This window comes from Phacochoerus africanus, chromosome 8 (genome assembly GCF_016906955.1).
Source record: "Phacochoerus africanus isolate WHEZ1 chromosome 8, ROS_Pafr_v1, whole genome shotgun sequence".
NCBI classification, from domain to species: Eukaryota; Metazoa; Chordata; class Mammalia; order Artiodactyla; family Suidae; genus Phacochoerus; species Phacochoerus africanus.
Window position 1 is genome coordinate 57,201,410 of NC_062551.1, and position 25,532 is coordinate 57,226,941.

At 44.6% G+C, this 25,532-nt stretch overlaps 1 long non-coding RNA gene across 1 annotated transcript; it reads left to right on the forward strand.

Annotated features, from left to right (window-relative positions):
- Nucleotides 1-494: 494 nt before the first annotated feature.
- LOC125132731 (uncharacterized) lies at nucleotides 495-21,515 on the forward strand. Its single transcript, XR_007136310.1, has 4 exons — nucleotides 495-539; nucleotides 11,557-11,795; nucleotides 16,807-18,183; nucleotides 21,404-21,515. It is a non-coding gene; the product is annotated as an uncharacterized LOC125132731 (long non-coding RNA).
- The last annotated feature ends 4,017 nt before the right edge of the window (nucleotides 21,516-25,532 follow it).

The following is a 25,532-nucleotide window of genomic DNA, read 5'->3' on the forward strand; positions in this document are numbered from 1 at the left end:
CTGGCCTACGCCACAGCCACAGCACCACCAGGCCCGAGCCCTGTCTGCGACCTACCCACAGGTCATGGCAAGGCCGGATCCTCAACCCACTGAGCGAGGCCAGGGATCGAACCCGCCACCTCATACTTCCTAGTCGGATTCGTTTCCACTGCGCCACGAGGGACCTCCCTTGAATTAATTCTAATTGCAGGAAATGTACCTGGCTGCAGTCAGGAACCCTTACCTACTATTTGGTGACCTAAGTTTCCAGAACTCTGAGTTGCTTCAGCCTCATTAGCGTGACGTTAGAGCAACCTGTTGACAAAAGAAAACCCATCTGTAAGTTGTTGAGAGGAGACATCTCAGTTTTTGATAAAAGTGGCCTCCGTGCTCCCTGCCGCGCCCTCCCGCCCTTCCCGCGCCCGCCTGGCTTCGCGCCCCGCCCCTCGCACTAGCGCCCCGCCCAGACCCCGCCCACGGACGTATCGCCCCGCCCCCCGCCCCCGCCCCCGCCGGGCGACCAGAGAAGGAAAGCATGGCGGGGAGGTCCCCCTGCAGAGGTAAATTTGTTTTTTCTGGTCAAGATCTGTGTTTCGCAGTCTCCCTTACGCCAACCTCCGGGCACTCCAGGAATGCCAACACCTAGCCCTCCGCCCCAGGTGGATCCAGCCGTTGCTGTTACAGGCGGGCGCCTATTCCTTCGGGTTTGAAATCGCTGAGATTGGTCCCTGCGGGAGCTTTTCGGCCTTCATTCCACGTAGACACGGCCTTTGGCTCCGTTTTCTTGCTTTAAACCCTTCCCTGAATCCCGCCCCGAATCCTTGTAACGTCCTCTTCCCGGAGTTGGGTCCGCGCCCCCACCTCGCCCCCCGACCCTGGAGGCAGCGCAGGCCGCCGGTCTCCCGGAGAGGCCGCGTCCTCGCCCTGGTCCTGGGATTCGGGAGCCCCGCCTCTCCGGAGACACCCGCCCAGCAGCCCCTCTGTCCTCGCGGCCCCTCCGGCGGGTCCTTCCGGACTCCCGTAGTGACTAGAAGAGCAGAGTTAGAGAACAGACTGGAAGTATAGCCACTTGGAGGTGCCAGAGCGTGAATCAAAAGGGATGGTAACAGAGGTGAAAGGGCTGTAACCTGGGTATCAGAGAGGAAGCCGAGACAGGGAATAAGGATGTAGAAATATACGGATATTTAGGACAATTCGATATGTTGCGGGGGGAGGGGGGAAGAGCAGCAAGAGGGGAAACAAGTTGCAGAGTGAGGCGGGACAGGTGTGAGGGCAGAAGTAGGGGAGAGGACAGGAGTTCCCGGTGTGGCTCAGTGGTAACCCGACTAGTACCCATGAGGGTGCGGGTTCGATCCCTGGCCTCGAGGGGTGTAAGGATCCAGCAGTTGACATGAGCTGTGGTGTCGGTTGCAGACCCTGCTTGGATCTGGCCTTGCTGTGGCTGTGGTGTAGGCCAGATGCTGTAGCTTAGATTCAATCCCTAGCCTGGGGACTTCCATATGCCGCAGATGTGACCCTAAAAAAAGAAAGAAAGAAATAGGGGAAAGAACAAACAGCAGGAGAGTAGAGGGGAACAAAATGATGGAGGCAGAGAAAGAAGCAGACAGATAGAAAAATCTAATTGAAGGTAAATACGTAGGAGTTCCTGCTGTGGCGTTGGTGTGTGGCAGCTCTTCTTGGAGAGAGTGTGCAGGTGTATTTAGAATTTTTGGAGTTCACTTTATGGCTCAGCGGGTTAAGAACCCAAAAGAGTGTCTTTGAGGATGCAGGTTCGATCTCTGGCCTCGATCTGTGGGTTAAGGATCCAGCAGCTCGGATCCAGTGTTGCTGTGTCAGTGGGTTAGGTCGGCGGCTGTGACTCCGATGCAACCCCTAGCCCAGGAAGTTCCATATGCTGCAAGTGCAGCCCTAATAAGAAAAAATTTAGAAATAAAAAGAATTTTAAATGGGTCCCAGTCCTCTTAGAATGCGTAAGAAAAACAGAAATGCTAGAATGGAGGCGAGAACATGGGCTCAGAGTAAAAATGACCAGAGATATATTTCTCTGCATAAAGTTCGAATTTGAAGAGAGTTTCTGTCAGTCCCGGCCCTTAGACTTCCCCTGGCTCTTCTTTGTCCTCAGGACCAAATCCCAACTCCTGCCTGTGGCTACACAGCCCTGTGTCATCCTCAGGGTCCTGCCCGTGTCTCCAGCCCCATCCTGGGAGCTGACCCTGTTCTCAGGGTTCGCTCTGCCCTGGCACACTCACCTTATCTCAGAGGTGTCTTCCCTTCTCTCTCTGTCAAGTTCACCGGGGTTAATTACCTCTCCATCAGTCACCCTCAGCAGAAATGCACTTCTCCACTGATTATTTTTTGTCTTTTTGTCTTTTGTAGGGCCGCACCCACGGCATAGGGAGGTTCCCAGGCTAGGGGTCTAATCGGAGCTGTAGCTGCCAGCCTACACCACAGCCACAGAAACACCAGATCCGAGCCGCGTCTGCGATCTATACCACAGCCGACGGCAACGCCGGATCCTTAACCCACTGAGCGAGGCCAGGGATCAAACCCGAAACCTCATGGTTCCTAGTTGGATTCGTTTCCCCTGCGCCACGATTCTTTTTAGTCTTTCCTGTTTCACTTCCATTGAAGGACAAAGGGTTCGTCCTCTTCCCAGGGTGGCTGCAGCACCTCATCTGGGGCTAGTTTTGCGACTAGGATTGTCCACTGGGCTGAGTACTCCTCGTGGGAGACCAGGGCACCAGGGTAGGTATGGAGGATGATTCTCACACTTGTTCTAGATCCTTGCCCTCTAACTTTTCTTTTCCTTCTGTACTTAATTACCTAAGAGCATAAAGATGTAGGGAGGCCTAAGAAGTCCTATACAAATGGCAGTGCGCTGCAGGTGTCCCCATGTGTCATCTGCTGTGCCACTGCTCTGCTGTAACCCCAGGGGTTCCAGGCTGTGCACACCCAGGGACCAGTTCCTTCCTTGGACGGGAGCTTTGCCTTCCAGCCATTCATCTGCTCACGGTCAGGGGTGGTGATTTCGCTGTGCTAAGGGAGGGCAGAAGTCTGGAACCTCGGGGAGGCGTGAAGGAGGCTCCCCTCAAAGAACTAGGGTGTCTTTTCATTACCTGTGCTTGGCGAGAACAGGAGACAAGAAACTTGAGAACCGTCTGTCTTTGAGACTGAGCTCAAATGCCTTTGTAACTGGACTCCAAAATGACCCCAGGTGCTGGTATGTTTTCCCAGGAGAGGCAGCTTCTTGATCTTTCCACTGAATGCCCAGTGTCCTCTGGGTGGCCGCTTCTGTGCATTCCTGTTGGGATGGCTTAGCTGAGAGGTCCTTGTGCGTTTTGTCCCCGTTTGCCCATGAGCACATGGAGGAGAGGTAGAAAAATGGGGGAGTGGAGGGGAGCCTGGAGGGGTCCGCAGGAGGGGTAGGGCAGCAAGTGTGGGCATCAGGGTGAGCAGATTGAATGTTGCCTGCACCTGGCTCTTATGGGATCAAGGGATGTTGGGACATATTGGAAAGGGATGTCTTTAATTCTGGCTGGGACACCTTGAGGTGGGTTTATGGGGTTTTTATGGGCCTCACTGCATGAACTGAATTGCCGTCAAGTCCTAGCTCAGGTTCCCTGGGACGTACATGCTGGGACTGGATTGCATGCATTGATCGCATTGGGTAACTCATGGTCACGTGTAAGTGGGAATGAAGGCAGTGGGTTTAGAAAGAAGTGTTTTCCTCCAGGGTTGTTAGAGATATGATCTGAGCTGTGCCCACAGGGTGCTCTGGGCTCTGGGTGTAGGAGGATGGGTGACATGATTGGTCCTGAGGCAATGCTTCTCTAGGGTGCCCCACAGAATCTTCTCTATAAGACTGTGTCTTTGACAAAGGGAGAATCGTCATGCAACTCTTAAAGTAATATAAGGAAAATCTCAGATTTTTGTGGATTACCTTTGGAATTTTTGAGCCTGTTGTGCAAGTGAAGAACATTTCAGGTGCCCTTAGAAAGATGCAAAAGTGGGAGTTTGGAGCAAAAGAGAGGTTGTGGTCTGACTGTGGCATGCGCATCATTGGAGCCATTCGTCTTTACTTAGGTTTGGGAGATGACAGTGTTTGGGCTGGAGTCGCTGTAAATGAAAATATGGTACCTTGGGTCTAGTGGGTCCTTGGGAATCTCCGCCTGTATTTTTTATGATAGTTATTACACAGGGTGTGTGTCTGCCAGGTAATCTCATCGTACAGCTATAGGTACAGCATTTGTATTCGTCACTTCGGTAGAGCTTGAAAAGAAAAGGAATTTGGATGTTGTGTTGGATTTACCTCCTCTAGGTGGTGCTAACGCAGACTTCACGTTGGTTCAAAAAATTCATCTTCTTATACTTGTCTTATACCCCCTGACCAGAGATTTGCCTTCAAATAGTCTGGGTGGAGCCCAACATTAATAATATTTAAGGTGCCCCAGGAGATTCCAATCTGGATCCATCCTTGAGCAGCAAGGCTCTGTGTCCTCCCAATCCTGGGGGCTGGGATCTGGGCTGAGGGCGAGGGGGCTCTGCTCTGCAGGGCATTGTGGGGTCCAGCTAAGGTGCCCATGGCTGCAGTGTGGGTGAGGGCCTCACCAGGAGGGGAGCGAGATGAGAAGAAAGTGTGGGGAAATCTCCCCTCTTGGTCTTTGTGGGAGTCTCCTGTCCCGAGTCCCTCCTGGGACCGTGGGCAGCAGAGGCCTGTCTCTTCCCCATGGTGAGCCCTCCCCTGTGTGTGTGGTTGTGGCACAGGAAGGGGGCGTGTGGATCCTAAGCATTGAACAGCACGATTTTGACTTTTAAGATTGACTTCTAAAGAATCCTCTTGTCTAAGAAGATCTTAAGAGGAAGAAGAGGAAAGACAAGGAGTCGGGAATGGCTGTTTCTCAGTTGATTCTCAGTCTGAATTTCCGGAGGTGCCCTTCTTTGGACTCGCTAATCTCGTCTGACTCTGAAGTATCCTGCCTGACACTGACACCCTTACCTCCTCTTCCCTCAGGGACAGTCATGTCCCCTCAGATTCCATCTCCCCTGAGGTCCCACTGGACATCAAATTGGTGGGGCTTTGCACCCATGGACTGGAGATGGGGTGTCAGTGCTATTGGGCTGCAAGCATTGCTTAAGGGGGTCATCTGGATGCACTGTCTGCCTCTCTGTAAATCCCTATTCCTGAAGTTAGATATTAATATGCATAATACTTGGTAAATTCTGGGAAACTGCCCAGTAATGAGAAATTTGTTCTGATTTTTTTTTTATAATACACTAGAAGATAAATCATTTCAGAAGCTTAATGATTGGAAATGGAATGGAAAGTTCAGAAAGAGATAGCAGTATTAGAGGGTGTTTTATTCCATCATTTGTTTTAAGCTATGATATCAACAAACTTCTCTGATACTTGGAGATACTTGAAGTCACTTGCATCACCTCCATTCCTCAGGAGATGTTTTCCACTCTGTTGATTGCTGCCTTTGAGACAGAAGTTTTTCTCTTTGATGCAGGTAAGGCTCCAGCTTTATCCTTTTGCTGGTCCGCACACAGTTTCCCAGCACCTTTTGTTCCTGAGACTGTCCTTTGTCCGTTGTGTAGTCTTAGCACCCTTGTGAGTCCATTTTATGTACATGCAAAGGATTATTTGTGAGCATTCTGTTCTGTTCCATTGCTTTATGTGTCTGTGTTCTTGCCCCTACCAACTCTCCTGACTACTTTGTATGTAGTGGGTTTTGGTATTTAAAAAGGTCCTCCTCGGAGTTCCTGTTGTGGCTCAGTGGCTAACAAATCCGAATAGGAACCATGAGGTTTCAGGTTCGATCCCTGGCCTTGCTCAGTGGGTTAAGGATCCAGCATTGCCGTGAGCTGTGGTGTAGGTTGCAGACATGGCTCGGATCCCACGTTGCTGTGGCTCTGGCGTGGGCCGGCGGCTACAGCTCCCATCAGACCCCTAGCCTGGGAACCTCCGTATGCCGCAGGAGTGGCCCAAGAAATGGCAAAAAGACAATAAATAAATAAATAAATAAATAAATAAATAAAATCTTCCTTCTATTTCAAGAGTATTTTTGTTATTTCGGGTCCTTTTCTTTTTTTTTTTTTTTTGTCTTTTTGCTATTTCTTGGGCCGCTCCCACGGCATATGGAGGTTCCCAGGCTAGGGGTCCAATCGGAGCTGTAGCCACTGGCCTACGCCAGAGCCACAGCAACACGGGATCCTAGCCGCGTCTGCAACCTACACCACAGCTCACGGCAACGCCGGATCGTTAACCCACTGAGCAAGGGCAGGGACCGAACCCGCAACCTCATGGTTCCTAGTTGGATTCTTTAACCACTGTGCCACAACGGGAACTCCTGGATCTTTCTGTTTGTATCTCCTTAGATGTAACAAATTTTGTAGTATGCAATATACAAGCCTTCCATCTTCATTAATTTATTTCTAAATATCTGTCTCTTTTAGTGCTCTAGATTTGTTTTTTGTTTGTTTTTTGTTTTTGTTTGTTTGTTTGTTTTTGTCTTTTCTAGGGCCGCTCCGGCAGCATATGGAGCTTCCAGGGCTAGGGGTCTAATCGGAGCTGTAGCTGCCGGCCTACACCAGAGCCACAGCAATGTGGGATCCGAGCCATGTCTGCAACCTACACCACAGCTTACGGCAACGCTGGATCCTTAACCCACTGAGCAAGGGCAGGGATGGAACCTCAACCTCATGGTTCCTAGTTGGATTCATTAACCACTGCGTCACGACAGGAACTCCTAGATTTGTTTTTTTGTTTTGTTTGTTTATTTTTATGCCACACCTGCAGCATATGGAAGTTCCACAGCTACAGCAATGCTGGATCCTTAACCCAGTGAGTGAGGCCAGGGATCAAACCCACATTCTCATTGTTACTTGTTGGGTTCATTATCGCTGAGCCATGATGGGAACTCCCAATCATTTGTGAGTTTTTTTTCCTTTATTAATGTGCTGTGTCACATTAATAAATGTTTGTATATTTAGCCATCCTTGCTTTAAAGGAATAAAATCTATTTGGTCATGATTTGAACAAATTTTAATGTGCTATTGAATTTTGTTTTATAGAGTTTTTTTTTTTTTTTTTGCTTTCTAGGGCTGCTCTTGCAGCATGTGGAGGTTCCCAGGCTAGGGATCAAATCAAAGCTAGAGCTGCCAGCCTACGCCACAGCCACAGCAACACGTGATCCGAGCTATTTCTGCAGCCTACACCACAGCTTGTGGCAATGCCGGATCCTTAACCCACTGAGTGCGGCCAGGGTTCGAACCCACAACCTCATGGTTCCTAGTCGGATTCGTTTTCACTGTGCCATGATAGGAACTCCTCGTAGAGTTTTTTAAAAGAATTTTTTATCAGGGAGTTCCTGTGGTGGCTCAGTGGTTAACGAACCTGACTAGTATCCATGAGAACGTGAGTGTGATCCTTGGTCTTGCTCAGTGGGTTAAGGATCTGGTGTTGCCCTGAGCTGTGGTGTAGGTCACAGACTCGGCTCAGATCCTGCGTTGCTGTAGCTGTGGCATTGGCTGGCAGCTGTAGCTACGATTGGACCCCTAGCCTGGGGTCCTAAAAAGACCAAAAAAAAAAAAAAAGAAAGAAAGAAAGAATAGAAAAGAATTTTGCATCAGTATGCATGGGGGTTACTGGTTTTGTAGTTTTCTTCTTGTGTCTTTTTCTGACTTTGGTATCAGAGTCATGCAGGCTCCATAGACAGAGTTTGCCAGTGTTCCCTCTGAGACTCTTCAGAAGATTTTTAGCAGGATTTGAGGTAATTCTTCTGTAAATGTTTGGTAGCATTTGGTAGTGATGCTCTCTTGTCCTAGGTTTTTCCTTGTTTGGGGTTTTTGATTTTGGCTTTAATCTCCCAGTTATAACTCTAGGAGAGTTTTTTAAATTTTCTAATGATTAGGCCTTACCAGGTTTGACATTTGCCTGAATTTACCTGTATCTTCTAGTTTATGTAACTTGTCAACATTGTTGTTCATGGTACTCCCTTATAAGCATTAAAAAAAAAAACCAAAGACATTTTTTGTGACATCAGTTGCAATCTCTTGTATTTTTTTTTTCATATTTTCAAGTTTTCTTGACGCGTGGTTGATTTACAATATTGTGATAATTTCTGCTGCACAGTAGTGTTTCGCTAATACATATACTTACATGTATTCTTTTTCAGATTCCATGTAGATTATCACACAATATTGATTCAATTCTCCTATATGTTTTTAGCTATTTGAATCTTGTTTTTTTCTTTTCTAGTCTAGCTATTGGTTTGTCCATTTAATGTTTTCAAAACACCAACTCTGGGAGTTCTCTTGTGGCATCGTGGGTTAAGGATCTGGCATTATCACTGCAGTGGCTCAGGTTTAACCCCTGGCTCAGGAACTTCCATATGCCACGGGTATGTTTTTCTACACACTATTTCATTTCTCTCTCATCTAATCTTTCTTCTCTCGCTCTTTCTTTCTACTAAATTTCTGTTCCCTTTTTTCTGTTTCTGCTTCCTCGTCATGATAAATATATTTCTGATTTGTGTTCTCTCTTTTTTGTGGTAGGTATTTAGCAGTGTAGACTTCCTTTTTTTTTTTTTTTTTCTTTTTGCCATTTCTTGGGCCACACCCACAGCATGTGGAGGTTCCCAGGCTAGGGGTTGAATCAGAGCTGTAGCCACTGGCCTATGCCAGAGCCACAGCAATGTGGGATCCAAGCTGCGTCTGCAACCTACACCACAGCTCATGGCAATGCTGGATCCTTAACCCACTGAGCAAGGCCAGGGATCGAACCTGCAAGCTCGTGGTTCCTAGTCAGATTCATTAACCATTGAGCCATGACGGGAACTCCCTAGACTTCTCTTTCTGTACAAATTCAACTGTCTGCTATAATTTTTATTTTTTTTTGTCTTTTTGCCATTTCTTGGGCTGCACCCACGGCATGTGGAGGTTCCCAGGCTCAGGGTTGAATCGGAGCTATAGCTGCTGGCCTACACCACAGCCACAGCAACACGGGATCCAAGCCATGTCTGTGACCTACACCACAGCTCACAGCAACGCCAGATCCCCAACCCACTGGGCAAGGCCAGGGATCTAACCTGCAACCTCATGGTTCTTAGTCAGATTCATTAACCACTGAACCACGACAGGAACTCCAATATGCTATAATTTTTAGTATGTTGTGTTGTTATTTTCATTTAGAGACTTTAAAAATTAGCTCGACCTGGATTTCCTGCGGTGGCTTGGTGTGTTAAGAATCCAGCTGCAGTGCCTCAGTTGCTGTGGAGATGTGGGCTTGATCCCCGGCCCAGTGCAGTGGGTTAAAGGATCTAGTTAGTTGCAGCTGTGGCTTGGATTCAGGCCCTTGCCCAGGACCGTCATATGCCACAGGTGTAGCCATTTAAAAATTTAAAAAGTTACCTTGTCTTCTCCAACACATATTGGTTGTTTAGGAATGGATTGTTGAATCCACATGTTTGAAGTATTTCTGTTTTCTGCTGGTTAGTTGAAGTTTGATTTCATTGTGTTTGGAGAAGATAATTTTTATCATCTTGGCCTCCTTAGCTTTACTAAGATTTGTTTTGTGGCCTACCATGTAGTCTGTCGTGGAGACTATTTCATGTGTGCTCCAGAAGCATGTGTTTTCTGTTGCTGTTGGGTGGGGTGATCTCTTTGGTCCATTGGGTCTGTAATGTTGTTCCAGTGCTGTGTCCCTTTGGTCTTTGCTTTGCTTTCATTTGTACATAAAACTCGGGTATGGAAGTTACTTTGTAAAATTACTGTGGCTGCTGTGTATTCCTCTCTTCATTTCTGTTAGTGATTGTTTTCTTTTGCTGGGAGCTCTGATGTCAGATTATGCATATTTATAATTGTTATGGCTTCTATGGAGAATGGACCCCTTTCTAATAATGTAATGCCTTTCTTTTTTATGTCAAATTTTCTCTTTAATTCATTTTGCCTGACAGGCAGTCATCACCCTGCCGGCCTACGCCACAGCAGTGTGGGATCCGAGCTGTGTCTGTGATCTACATTACAACTCTTGGCAACGCCAGATCCTTAACCCACTGAGCTAGGCCAGGGATTGAACCCCCATCCTCATGTATCCTCCATGTCCTCATGGATCCTGGTCCAGTTTGTTACTGCTGAGCCAGATCAGCAACTCCTTCATATTATTCTCTATGATGGTTTATCACAGGATGTTGAATATGGTTCCCTGTGCCACACTGGAGGACCTTATAATTTATCTATCCTATATATACTAGTTTTTATCTGCTAATCTTAAAGTCTCAATCCTTCCTTTCCCCATACCTCTTCCCCCTTGGCAACCACAAGTCTGTTCTCTATGCCCATGAGTCTATTTCTGGTTCTTAGCTAAGTTCATTTGTGTTACAGTTTAGAGTCCACATGTAAATGATATAGTATGGGAAGTGTCTTTCTTCTTCTGACTTGTTTTGCTTAGTGTGATAAGTCTAGGTCCATCCATGTTGCTGCATATGGCATTATTTTATTATTTTTTATGGCTGAGTAATATTCCATTATATATATGTACACCACATCTTCTTTATCCATTCGTCTGTTGATGGGCATTTAGATTATTTCCATGTCTTGACTATTGTAGCTAGTGATGCTATAAACATAGGGATGCATGGTCTTTTTCCAATGATGGCTTTTGGTGGGTGTATGTGTCAAAAATATGACAGCTCAACTTTTAATTTTTTGGGAGGGGACCTCCATACTGTTTTCCATAATGACTAAGCCAATTTACACTCCCACCAACAGTGTAAGAGGGTTCCCTTTTCTCTGAGTGTGTTCTTCTGATCATCACATTTGGTGAAATGTTCTTGCCTTTTTTCTTTTTTTCTTTTTTAAGGGACACACCATAGCATATGGACGTTCCCAGGCTAGGGGTCAAATAGAGCTACAGCTGCCAGCTTACACCACAGCCACAGCAATGTGGGATCTGAGCCACATCTGCAACCTAAATCACAGCTCACAGCAATGCCAGATCCTTAATCCACTGAGGTAGGCCAGGGATTGAAACCGCATCCCTATGGATACTAGTTGGGTTTGTTACCTCTGAGCCATGACAGGAACTTGCTGTTCTTGCTTAATTACAGTATTTTTTCCGTATTTTTAATCATTTTTAATGTTCCAGTAAGTTTTTAACTTTATTATTGTGTTTTCTTTTTTTTCTTCTCCTTTTTTGGGGGGGTGGGGCAGGGGAGCTGCACCTGTGATATATGGAAGTTCCCAGGCTAGAGGTGAAACTGGAGCTACAGCTGCTGGCCTATGCCACAGCCACAGAAACAGAAACTCGAGATCCGAGGTGCATCTGTGACCTACAGCACAGCTCATGGCAATGCTGGATCCTTAACCCACTGAGCAAGGCCAGGGATCAAACCCACGTCCTCATGGATACTAGCCAGGTTTGTTACCACTGAGCCACCATGGGAGCACCCTAATTTTCTTTCTTAATCCATTAAATAAGCATATATTAGTAACTTTTCTAATTTTGAGTCAGTATACTGTTAGTGGAATACACAGATAAACTCTTTCACAGTTGGTGCAATGTGCTTTGCATTTCAGGGACCATTGACCTTGGAGGAGGTGGCCATTGAGTTCTCTCGGGAGGAGTGGGCCTGCCTGGACCCTTCCCAGAGGGCCTTGTACAGGGACGTGATGCTGGAGACCTGCAGGAACCTGCTCTCCCTGGGGGAGGATGTCTTACTCCAGAAGTTGGGGGTCTGCCCTTGGATATCTTTGCATTTTCCCTGTTTGCTTTTCACCTGCCTTGCTTAGTTGAGCTCAAAGCCCAGTGGACTCAGGTATGAAAAGCTTCCTGATAAAGCACCAGGAGTTTCAGCATGCCTTTTCTTGAGATGATCTCCCCACTTCATGTTACACCAGAAATTTTTCCAGTGCTTAAAGTTTGTTCAGTTTGTTTTTTTTTTCTTTTTTGCTTCTTAGGGCCACACTCTCAGCATATGGAGGTTTCCAGGCTAGGGGTCCAATCGGAGCTGTAGCCTCCGGCCTACACCACAGCCACAGCAATGCAGGATCCAAGCCGTATCTGCGACCTACACCAACAGCTCATGGCAACACCAGATCCTTAACCCACTGAGGCCAGAGATCGAATCTGCAACCTCATGGTTCCTAGTCTGGTTTGTTTCTACTGCACCACAGTGGGAACTCCAGCTGCTGTTAATACATGTCCTTTATTGTGTTGCAGTAGCTTTGTCTTAGTTCCTACTTTATTAAGTATTTTTATCTTGAAAGCCTGTTGGTTTTTGTCAAATGCTTTTTACAACATCAATTGAGACCATCATGTAAATTTTTTAGTTTCCTTCTGTTAATGTATTTGTTTTACATTGAAAGTTTTCATATATTGAACCATCCTTATATTTCATGGACATATTTTTCTTTGTTATGGTATGTAATCCTTTTAATTGTATGTTCATTTTAGTTTGCTGTTGTTTTATTGATGCTTTTTGCATCATTATTCAGTAGAGGTTTTTGGGGTTTTTTTTGCTTTTGTTTTTGTTTGTTTGTTTGGTCTTTCTGCCATTTCTAGGGCTGCTTCTGTAGCATATGGAGGTTCCCAGGCTAGGGGTCCAATTGGAGCTATAGCCACAGGCCTACACCACAGCCACAGCAGCGTGGGATCCGAGCCACATCTGTAACCTACGCCACAGCTCATGGCAACGCTGGATCCTTAACCCACTGAGCAAGGCCAGGGATCGAAATCGCAATCTCATGGTTCCTAGTCGGACTCGTTAACCACTGAGCCACGATGAGAACTCCCAGTAGAGATTTTAGTCTCTGGTTTTCTTATAGTGTCTTTGACTAGAGTTGGTATTAGATTAATTCTAGTGTCACAGAGTTTGAAACTGTTCCTTTTTGTTTGTTTTGGGGGGAACAGTTTAAGCAATATGATTCTAATTTAGTTTTGGAATGTTGTATAGAATTATCTGATTTTCCTTATCAGTTGTCTTTGATTAGTGATTTTGTCTCCTTGCCAATTCATACAGACTTTAAATTTCTTCATGGTTGTGTCACTAGGTTGTGTTTTTCTCAGAATTTATTCATTTCTTGTTTTTCCGGTACCTACTCACAGTATTGTCCTGATGTTCTGTTCTAATTTTCTTGATTGTTTTTTAATCATTTGTAATGTCCTCTTTCATTTCTGATTTCAGTAATTTGAGCCTTCTCTCCTTTTGTTATTCTAGATGTAGGTAAGAACCAACTTGTAGGGTTGTGATTTTATGTAGTTTTTATGCTCTATTTCTTTGACCTATAATCTAATTCTTTTCACTTCTGCCAGCTATGGTGTATTTTGTACTCCTAAAATATTTTATTTATATGTTTTTTAAGATTTATTTTTTTTCCTTTGGTAAACCACAACTTTTTTTTTTTTTTTTTTTGGTGCACCTACAGCATGCAGAAGGTCTCAGGCCAGGGAGCAAACCAGAGCCACAGCAATGGCAATGGTGGATCATTAACCACTAGGCTACCGTAGAACTCTGACTGTGACCTTTTTTTATCTACTTAATTCTGTTTTCTTTCCCTGACTTATTGAAATTTTTTTATTTATTTAATTTTATTTTATTTTTGTCTTTTTGCCTTTTCTAGGGCCGTTCCCTTGGCATATGGAGGTTTCCAGGCAAGGGGTTGAATCCAAGCTGTAGCTGCCAGCCTTCGCCAGAGCCACAGCAATGTGGGATCTGAGCTGCATCTGCGACGTACACCACAGCTCATGGCAACGCCAGATCCTTAACCCACTGAGCAAGGCCAGGGATTCCTTGGTTCCTAGTCGGATTTGTTAGCCACTGAGCCGTGACGGGAACTCCTGAAATTTAATTAATATATATTGTTGGATCAGTTTAAGTTGTACACTGTAATGATTTGATCCAGTTTTATTCCAAAATAATTGCTTCAATGAGTTACTTAATAAATTCATCTTTGACATAATTACAGATTTTTTTGTCTATGATGAGAACATCTAAGGTCTACTGTCTTATAAACTTTCAAATATATAGTATATTATTGATAACAGTAATTACCATGCTTTACATTAAATTTGTAGAACTATTTCAACTTAAGATGGTAAATTTATTCCTTTGATGAATATCTCCCCATTCTACTAAAAACCAACCTTTGATGACCACTCTTCTACTTTATGTTGGTCTTAGTTTGGCTCTTTTTTAAAAAATATATTTTACACATAGGTGGGATCATTCAGTGATTTTATTTTATTTTATTTTGTCTTTTTAGGACTGCACTCCTGGCACATGGAAGTTCCCAGGCTAGGAGTCAAATCGGAGCTGTAGCCACCGGCCTGTGCCACAGCCATGGCAACGTGGGATCTCAACCATATCCACGACCTACACCACAGCTCACAGCAATACCGGATCCTTAACCCACTGACCAAGGCCAGGAATGGAACCTGTGTCCTCATGGATACTAGTCAGATTCATTTCCACTGAGTCACGATGGGAACTCCTGATCATTCAGTATTCTTGCCCTTTGAAATATTTTACTGAGGAGTTTCTGCTGTAGTGCAACGGGATCTGTGGCATGCTTGGCCTGGCACAGTGGATTAAATGACCTGTTGTTGCTGCAGCTGTGGGCCTGATCCAGTCCCTAGCCTGGGAACTGCATTTGCCACAGGGCAGCCAAAATAGGGGGAAAGAAAGAAAAGAAATATTTTCCTGAGCCCATACCCTCATTGTCCATCTGTGTGGTTTTAAATAGGAGGGGAATTTCCATTACGGCTTAGCGGCTTACAGACCTGACCAGTATCCATGAAGATGTGGGTTTGATCCCTGGCCTCTCTCAGTGGGTTAAGGATCCGGTATTGCTGTGAGCTATGATGTAGGTCTCAGATGTAGCTAGATCTTGCGTGGCTGTGGCTATGGCGGGCAGCTGCAGCTCCAATTTGACCCCTAGCCTGGGAACTTCCATATGCTGACCCTATGGCCCTAAAAACCAAAAAAAAAAAAGGACTTTTTTCTTCATTATGGGTAAACCATACTGCATTCGTGTATCTCCCAGGTTTTTCCATTCACCTGTTGGACACCAAGGTTGTTCTGTGGCCTTGGTTATTGTGGTTACTGCTCTAACAAGTGTGGGAGTACAGGTGTCTTTTAAGACAATGACTTCATTTTGTGTGGTAGAGTCCCAAGAAAGTAATTGCTGCATTCTAGCAGTATTTTTCTTTTTAAAATTATTTCAGGAATTTTTGTACTTTGATTTCTTTGTATCTCTATTTGTGTCTGAGATAAACTCATCCATCTGCTTTGTTTGTTTGTTTGTTTTGCTTTTTAGGGCTGCACCTGCAGCGTATGGAGGTTCCCAGGCTAGGGGTCAAAGTGGAGCTATAGGTGCTGGCCTACGCCACAGCCACAGCAACACTGAATCCTTAACCCACTGAGCGAAGCCAGGGATCAAACCCTCAACCTCATTGTTCCTAGTCGGATTCGTTTCCGCTGTGCCATGATGGGAATTCCCATCCATCTGCCTTTGATGGCCTTTTTCTAGCTTTTCTTTCAGGTTTCGGCCAAGGGTTCCACATCTTCTGGAATATTATGTATGCTCTTCGTGAATGTATGCATGGAAATAGGACTTATGGAATATTCAGTTTGATACCTTACATAGCAAATAATGTAATAGATATAAACCTTGCTTTGTTTCTGCAATATCTCATTTTGTCCCTTTTTATTTTTTTTTTATTTTTTTTTTGTCTTTTTGCTATTTCTTGGGCCGCTCCCGCGGCATATGGAGGTTCTCAGGCCAGGGGTGGAATCGGAGCTGTAGCCACTGGCCTACGCCAGAGCCACAGCAACGCGGGATCTGAGCCGAGTCTGCAACCTACACCACAGCTCACGGCAACGCTGGATCGTTAACCCACTGAGCAAGGGCAGGGATCGAACCCGCAACCTCATGGTTCCTAGTCGGATTCGTTAACCACTGCGCCACGACGGGAACTCCCTCATTTTGACCCTTTTTAAATTCCTTGTTTCTGTCCCCTACCCATATTGTAATTCCCACAGTTCAAAATGGAACAGGATATGTTACTTGCTAAGCCAGTGCTTTTCTTTAACCGCAGTCTTTCAGTTGCCTCGTGCAGTTTTACTCTCACATGTATGCAATCGCAGGTTGGTATTACTGATGATCCTTTGTGGTCCTCTCAGCCCCCATCTCCATCCTGCTGCTTCTTTACATGGTCCCTTCATGTTCATGATTCTGTCATGTGCTCATATAATTTAAATTGTTGTCCTCATCTTCCCACTTTCCCCAAATACTCCTCCACCCGATCCGCCACTTCCCTTCTTAATCACCCTGTGAAAACCATCTCCTTTCACCAACTCAACAACTTTCTCAGGACATTACCTAAGTTGCGAGGCAGCCCTGATAATGCCGAAATCATTTCTAGAAGGAATGACTGAATAACTTGATTTGCTATATGACTCACTTCTTTCATCTCCCTGGAAGTTTTCTCTCTAAACTGCAGGTTATTTGTGTGTTTACCATGAATGGGTATGTTCTTGAGGTCATGGTGGGAAAAAAACCCTTTTTTTGTGAGCTCATATAAATGTTTCCAATTCAAATGTTTTATCATGCTATGTTTGATGCTATACCCTAAACTTAATTGAATTACATGTAATCACTTTTTCTTTAGTAAAGGATCCTATTCTTAATGTTTCTAAGAATTTTACCATGGTTGTAAAATTTCCTCACTGTTTGTTGTAAGTATTATCTTTGGTGTAATGTCATTTCTTCAACGTGAATCATTTACTCATGCATCCTCATGAGTAAGATATCTGTGGTTCGTTCTAGCTTATAGATATCGCTCATATGGATGTGACCAGGAAACTAAAGCCAAACACCGACAGAGGTGACGTATTCCAAACACTGATGCTGGGAAGACATGAAAGCCAGGAAATCAAACATTCGTATCATCGGGAAATTGAGGAAAATACGTGTGACCATGGTTGTCCGTGGAGAGGTGATGAAAGAAATTACAAAACTACCCCTACATCCCCTGACCAAAATGTCACTGATAGAAGATGTCACCATTCAAGAAGGGATACAAGACACAAGCATGTTGGAAACAGACTTGTGTTAGGCTTTCAGGATGAACGGACTATGTTTCAAGATGAACCAAAAAGTGATGAATTTAATCAAGCCGAGAAGAGCATCCACCGTAGGTCTCCTACTGCCCAGGCCAGCATATCTAACATGGACAGGGGCGACTTTCTTCAGACATCAGCACTGACACAGGTGCAGAGCACACACAGGGAAGGACCTCACACATGTCACCAGTGTGGCAAAACCTTTCCCCGGGGCTCAAATCTCAGGAGTCAGCAGAGAATCCACATGGCAGAGAAGTTACCCAAATGCAATGTATGTCACAAGTTCTTCCGCTGAAATTCAGACCTTGTAGTTCATCGACGAATTCATACTGGCGAGAAACCTTATAGGTGTAATGTGTGTGGCAAGGCCTTTAGTTGGAAAGGAACTATATCAGCTCACTGGAGAATTCATACTGGCGAGAAACCTTACAAATGTAACAAGTGTGGCAAGACCTTCCCTCTTGGCTCATACCTCAGAAGACATCAGCTCATCTGCATTCAAGGCAAATTATATAAATGTGACAATTTACATAAATGTGACAACTGTGGCAAAGTCTATCGTCAGAATATATCCCTCAAACATCATCAGAGGATTCATACTGGAGAGAACCTTTACAAATGCAGTCTGTGTGGGAAAACCTTTGTTTGTGGCACAGGCCTCAGGGCCCATGAGGTCAGCCATGCAGGAGCCAAACCATATAAATGCGATTTATGCGGCAACGTCTTTGGTCGAAATTCCTATCTTAAGCGTCATCAGAGAATTCATACCGGAGAGAAACCTTACAAATGTCATTTTTGTGAGAAAACCTTTGTTTTTAGTACAGGCCTCAGAAAACATGAGATAATCCACACAGGGGCAAAACCATATAAATGTGATGTGTGTGGGAAAGTCTTCAGTCGCGATTCAATCCTTGCTCATTATCAGAGGATTCATACTGGAGAGAAACCTTACCAATGGAGTGAGTGTGGTCTTTAGGATGGAAGGAAACCTCACAGTTCATCAGAGCATTCAACCTTACAAGGTCTTTACTCAAAGTCCAACCCTTTCAAGTCAGAGAAAACATTATGGTGAGCAACCCAGGTAGGCATCGCCTTTCCTGACATTTTCCTGCTTAAAACCCTTTACTCCCCTGACCCCACCATGTAAAATCCTTTTCTGTGAGTTGGATTCACACCTTGCAGGGCAGCTCCTCCACGTTGGAGGCCACATCAAGCTGCGGCAAGTTCAGTTCCTACTTTCTTTTTTTTTTTTCCTTTTTAGGGCTGCAGCCAAGGTATACGGAGGTTCCCAGGCTAGGGGTCCAATGGAGTAGCTGCTGGCCTGCGCCACAGCCACAGCAATGTCAGATCCTACGCCACAGCCTATACCACAGTTCACGGCAACGCCGGATCCTTAACCCACTGAGCAAGGCCAGGGATGGAACCTGCAACCTCATGGTTCCTCATCGGATTCCTTTCCCCTGAGCCACAACAGGAGCTCCAGTTTCTACTTTTCTATAAATATTAATTTCTGAAATAAGTTTCAGTGGCTTTCTATAATTAACTCATGTCATCCTCTGTTCTCTATATGATATATTCTCAATTATTTAAAACTTTACACCAGAATTTTTAGGTTTCACATAATTCACAAATTGTTTCCATTTAAATTTTCATGTGGCTTATTTGATATTTGTGTGCTTCCTCCATTTGTGTAAGATTTGGAAGAGGACTTTGGAAAATCATAAATAATTTTAGTCTGTTTTGATGAGTATTTGGCAAAGATGTCAAAGGTCTTTTTTTTTAACATATATTCTGTTTATTTCTATTTCTTTAAAAAAATTTTATTATAGTTGATTTACTCAAAGGTCTTTCATATTAACATTCAAACCTAGTTTAACAGTTAGCCTTATATTCCATTTTCCTCCTTTTTCTGTGATCTGTTGAAATAGCTGTGAAGTGATCAGATATTTTCATCAGGTCCATCTTTTTTTTTTTTTTTTTGACTGCATCCATGGCATTCAGAAGTTCCCAGGCCAGAGATTGAACACACAACACAGTAGTGATGATGCCAGATCCTCAACCTGCTGAGCCACCAAGGGAACTCCCCATCAAGTCTGTCTTAACTGTTCTCTACAAATGATGATGGCAGGATTGGACTGCCCTGGTATCTTCTTCCACCATAGCCCCTCTCTTCATGATGAAGAAGTTTGCTCAGAGCTTATTTATAAGCTGATGCCTTCTAATGTTTTTTAGCTTTTTTTATTTTTTATTTTTTGGCACTTCTGTACTTTTTATTATTTTACTGTGAATTTCTGGAGACATATAACCTGCTAAATAGCATGGGAATTCCCTGGTCGTCAGCATGGTCAGTCCTGGAACAAGAAGTTTCCATTGCTAAAGATCCTGAAAGGTGGTATTTTAAATGAGGAAATCAGTAAGGACAAACTCCGATCACGGGCCATTCCGGCTCCCATTTCAGAATTCAGCTACACCTGGTTCAGGTCACTCAGCTCAGATTTTCTCAGAAATGTCTCCCGTCTGCACCTCAGGGAGCCCACTTGTAACATGGAGATAAGAGACTAGACCAGAAACTCTAAGTCTGAGGCACACTGACCCTTGAAATCATTGGCCTAATTAGGTGTGTGTCTTATGTATGGCAGGTCTTTTTGGAGAGCGTGTCCCGCCATATTTAGAATTTTCAGTGGGTCCCAGTCCTCCCAGAATGAAAAAGGCAAACAAAACCACTAGAATGGATTCAGGAATGTAGAGTAAGACAGGAGATGGCTTTCTTGCCATTAAGTGGAAACCTGAAGGCAGTTCATTTATAAAGCATAATGACAAACTTTTCACATACCCACTTTCCCGTTTTCTACCCATGCGTTTTATTTTATTTTTTAAGCTGTTTATTGATTAGTACTTTTATTTTTATGTTTTTGCCTTTTTGCCTTTTCTAGGGCTGCTCCCGCGGCATATGGAGGTTCCCAGGCTAGGGGTTGAATCGGCGCTGTAGCCACCGGCCTACGCCAGAGCCACAGCAACGCGGGATCCGAGCCGCATCTGCAACCTACACCACAGCTCACGGCCACACCTGATCCTTAACCCACTGAGCAAGGGCAGGGACCGAACCCGCAACCTCACGGTTCCTAGTCAGATTCATTAACTACTGCTGCCACGACGGGAACTCCTAGTACTTTTATTTTTTAATTATTATCATTTTTTAATAGTTATTTCCCCAATACAATTTTTTCCTACTGTACAGCATGGTGACCCAGTTACACATACATGTACACATTCTATTTTTGCACATTATCACGCTCCATTGTAAGTGACGAGACATAGTTCTACCCATGTGTTTTAGATTTAACAGTTCTATGAAGGGAACTACATTTCAATGTGTTATACTGTTCGCTGTGTATTCAGAAGGAGGGTGGAGTTTTGAAATATTTTTCTAGACCCATCAGGGATGTCCTGAATCCTCCAGTGAACAAAGAACTGGGTTCCTGGAAAAGCCACAGCCAATCATGTTTCTTCCTTCTTACATGGAGGAATTTTTCTCATCTGAACTTTTTACCCACTTTGTAGCAAGAGAAAGAGCGCTGGGCCATGGAGAGTGATGAGAATACCCTGGGATGTATCAGAGTGTGAACCCAGGACCACTCTCCGAAGGGCCAAGGGGAAGCCTTCTTATTCATAGTGCTTGAGGAGTTCCCACTGTGGGTTCAGTGTCTCTGTGGTGGCACTGGTTCAATCCCAGGCCCAGCACAATGCGTTAAGATTCCAGTGTTTCTGGAGTTCCCGTCGTTGCGCAGTGGTTAACGCATCCAACTAGGAACCATGAGGTTGCAGGTTCGATCCCTGGCCTTGCTCAGTGGGTTGAGGATCCAGCGTTGCCATGAGCTGTGGTGTAGGTTGCAGACGCACCTCAGATCCCGCATTGCTGTGGCTGTGGTGTAGGCCGGCAGCAACAGCTCCGATGAGACCCCTAGCCTGGGAACCTTCATATGCTGTGAGAGCGTCCCAGGAAATGGCAAAAAGACCAAAAAAAAAAAAAGATTCCAGCGTTTGTGCAGCTGCCACGGAGGTCGCAGCTGCAGCTCTAATTCAGTCCCTGGCCCAGGAATTCCTATCTTCCATGGGGACAGTCAAAAAAAAAAAAAAAAAAAAAAGAAAAAAGAAAAGAAAAGTGAGACACTTCCCTGTCAGAGAGTGCTTTGGGAATAATAGGTAGTTTGATATTTGAACGCAGAGGGAAAATTTTCTTTTCCATAATTTACCACTCTCTCCTTCCACATGTGAAACGTATTCTTTGATTTTTTTCCCAGTGGCGCTGCGGTTCGACCGGAGACGAATAGAAGCTCTGGATCGTGATCCGCCTCACTCGCCATCTGGCGCCTGGGAAATCGTTGTCACTTGACCTACAGGAGCATGTGGCGGGCTTTTTTTTTTTTTTTTTTTTTTAGTTTTTTTCCTTTAAATGTTACTGCATTTTCCTTAGCCTCATTATTTGATGTCTCTCTGTCGTGGGGACCGTGGGGCTGCGGAGGAGGGAGTCACCTCTCTTGCGCACAGAGGGTGTGAAACGGGCTGAAGATGATGCCGAAAACTCCTCTGCGTGCGCACGGGCTGAGGGCCACCTTTGGTGGAACTTGGAAGCCAAGTCCTTCGCCCGGCACAGGCCCAGAGTGGGCCAGGAGGCGCTCTGCGGAGTGGGGAGCCCACCCTGTCCCCTCCCCGGCAGTCGTGCCTTGCTCAGGAAAAAAAAAGCTGCCAGGACCAGGCGCGCTCCTGAGCATCCTCCGTGAGCCCCTGCTCACTGGACTACTGCCTGTTTGACATAGGCCCCCTGCCCCTCATCTCTCAGTTGCTTTGGAAGCTCAATTCTCAGTCCACATAGAGAAGAGGTGAGGCCTCCAGACCCCAGTCCCTGAACTTCTCTGGGTTCCATCCTCATCTCATGTTCTCAGGAGACCTCGTCCGAAGATGGACAAACACTGGCTGCTCTGAGTCCCTCCGGCCCCTCAGAGCCTGCATGCAGCTGCCTCAAGCCCTGTCTGCGTGTTTGCACCCCTGAGACGTTTCTTCTCTTCGGCTTTTGCCACATGCTTCAGAGATGCATGTAACAGCCAGGTGGATTGTTCTTCTGTGACTGTTATTTAGGAAAAGGTTGAGGTCAGTGGACAGAGAGGTCTCTTCGTAGTCCCCAGGTCCCCGTGGAGTGAAGAGCTGCATCTTTCAGGCTTTTTGTTGGGTATCTGCCCTTAGAGCCCTCATTAGCGTTTGATGGTCCTACAATACGTGACACACATATCTTGTATTTTTACCACTCTTACTGCTCTGCCTTGTCTAGGAATCTATGTGTTTCCTGATTTTGTGTTTTCTAGGTTTGCATGATTTTGCTCCTGAAATTTGCTTTTGAAATGCATAGTCCTAGGGTCTGAAATTTTTTCTGGTTTCTTTGCTGTGATGGTCCACCCTAGTTAATGGATACCTGCTGGTGGAGTCTGTGGAGTGGGCTTACTGGGTTACAGTTTTGTTGGAGACTGTGTTCCCTCAACTGTTGTAATATTTTCCTTCTACCTTCAAAATCTCCACGTCAAGCCACTTTGTGGAGTGGTCATGATGTCTAGGAGAGGGGATAGAAAGTACATCCGGAGCCTCCTGATGAGACTTTCTGGTTTTGAGGAATGTGACAAAGGCTTGTCTCCAGGGCACTGTGATAGTGTTTCTCATGTACTAATGACTGTCCCCTTTCTCATGTGCTAATGACCGTCCCCTTTCTCATGTGCTAATGACCCTCCCCTTTCTCATGTGCTAATGACCATCCCATTTCAGCCTCAGTGAGTGATACAGGGATTTCTCCTAGGGAGGAAGAGCACTGTCCAAGTTCACATCTTCGTATTTGTGATGCTATTGAGTAAACTGTTGCTGATGACATTTTTTTTTTTTTTTTGGTCGCCATTGTTCATTCTACCTCAACTCCTAATTTTGAAGCACCTTTATGTGAGAGCTTATGAAGTGGCTTATACCTTCAATGATGAACCAGAAACCATTTCCAGGAGGCATGGCTGAATAGTATTTTTAGTTGCATAGCTCCTCTCTTCTTGCATTTCCCTTGAAGCTTTTTTTTTTCCCCTAAACTCCTGGAAGTTGGTGTAATAGTATGTCCTCTCTGCTCCTTGGATGGGCAGTCATGCTTGTTATGTTGTCTTAGTGTGTAGGTCCAGGTTCAAATCCTGGTTCCCTCACTTTCTGTGCCTTTTGGGGTCGTGTACATAAACCTGTGAGTCTAGTGTCCTTAATTGAAAAATCATATGTTTCCTTAAGGCTTTTAAGAGAAACTAGTACTGTGAGATGCCTTAAAATAGTGCTTTTTTTTTTTAAGTAAGGACTCAAAAGTTGCTTTTTTATAAAAAGCTATGTTAATACTGTCATGTTTGTTATCCCTTTTGTTTGCATATTATCTTATATGTTCTTTTCTTTTTTTGAAATTTATTCTCATCAACCCTGTGTCTGACCCTAACTTAATAAATTTATAAATTGCTAATATTCCTAAAACAGTTATTTCTATAAAGTTTATCTGAAAGCTCTTATCTTATTTACATTTATTTCCCTTAAGTTTTTTCACTTTGGGTTGTTTTAGGAGAATGATCTCTCCAGATATTTGGTAATCTTGGGGTGTGCTAAATTGGGTGATCAAAGTTTGAATGGCTGGGTGTTTCCCAGATAAAATAAAACACTGAAACCTTAATTCCCTTTGCAGAGAAACTAGAATATTTAGGAGTAGCTGAGGCAAGACTTGGATTTGGTCTTTGTTAAAAGAGAACAAGGTTTGTTTTTGTTTGTTTTTTGTTTTGGTCTTTTGTCTTTTTAAGGCTGCACCTGGGCCTACACCACAGCCATAGCCATGTGGGATCCGAGACATGTTTGCAGCCTACACCACAGTTCATGGCAATGCCAGATCCTTAACCCAGTGAGCAAGGCCAGGGATCGAACCCACAGCTTCATGGTTCCTAGTCGGATTCGTTTGCTCTGCGCCACAACGGAAGTCCAGGAACAAGGTTGCTTTTGATTGTGTCTGTTTTGAAATTGTCTTTAATTTGTATTTGGTTTTGAAATCTGTTACTTTGTATGAGCACTGTTTCAAAATAACCTATGATTTTATTTGACCAAGTGTTAAACTTTTTTATATAGTTAACAAATTTTGTTTTTAGGGCTGTACCTGTGGCATTTGGAAGTTCCTGGGCTAGGAGTCAAATCAGAGCTGAAACCTTATGGTAATGCTGGATCCTTAACCCACTGAGCGAGGCCGTGGATTGAGCTCGTATCCTCATGGACACTATGTCAGGTTCGTCACCTGCTGAGCCCCAAGAGGAACTCCATGTTTAAGAAATTTACTGAGTGTAGGAGTTCCCATTGCGGCTCAGTGGTTCAGGAATCGGACTAGGAACCATGAGGTTGCAGGTTCGATCCTGGCCTTGCTCAGTGGGTTAAGGATCCAGCATTGCCGTGATCTGTGGTGTAGGTCGCAGACGAGGCTCAGATCCTGCGTTGTGGTTGTGGTGGAGGCCAGTGGCTACAGCTCTGATTCGACCCCTAGCCTGGGAATCTCCATATGCCGCAGGTGTGGCCCTAGAAAATGGCAAAAAGACAAAAAAAAAAAAGAAAAAAGAAAAGAAATTTACTGAGTGTCAAATTCTAATTAAAACTCTGACCTGCAGCTCACTTTGGGGTGCTTCAGAGGGCCCTTGAGGCATCTCAAAAATTATTAAACTAACTAGGATTATTTGATAGATTAAATTACAGGAGAAACATTGTCAAATTAGAAGCAACAGCAAGAAAATCTGTCAAGATGATGGCACATGTAGATACAGTGTATTCTATCTCTACAAAAATTAACCTCCTTGTCAGACTTTGGTTTCCTGATATCCTTGTAGCATAGCAAGTGTGCTCCTAAATCAGAGAAATTAAGGTAGGTAAACAAGGAGTTCCCTTGCAACGCAGCAGGTTAGGGATCTGGCATTGTCACTGCAGTGGCTTGGAGTTACTGCTGTGGTGGGGGTTCAATCCCTGACCTGGGGAACTTCCACGTGCCATGAGTGTGGCCAAAAAAATAGGTTAACGATAGCTGTGAATTAAACTGTCAGGGCTCTGGGAATTCCAAGGAGGCCACTTGGTTCTTCCCAGGTCCCAGGCAAACCCCATTTTTATTTGGTGAATGAAAGCCTTCCCTTGCTGCAGGGCAGATGCCCTTACAATGAAAAAGAAAAAGTGGTTAGAAAATGTGTTTTCTATTTGGCATGCTTTCTATAGTCTTAACTTGGCTTTATATATGCATATATATATATTTTAATGAGGGACATTTTAAATAAAAAGATAATGTTTCAACAAATATTAAATTCATTTTGTTTCTTGAGGTCAGTGTTTACAGTCTAAAACTCACTTTCCAAAAAG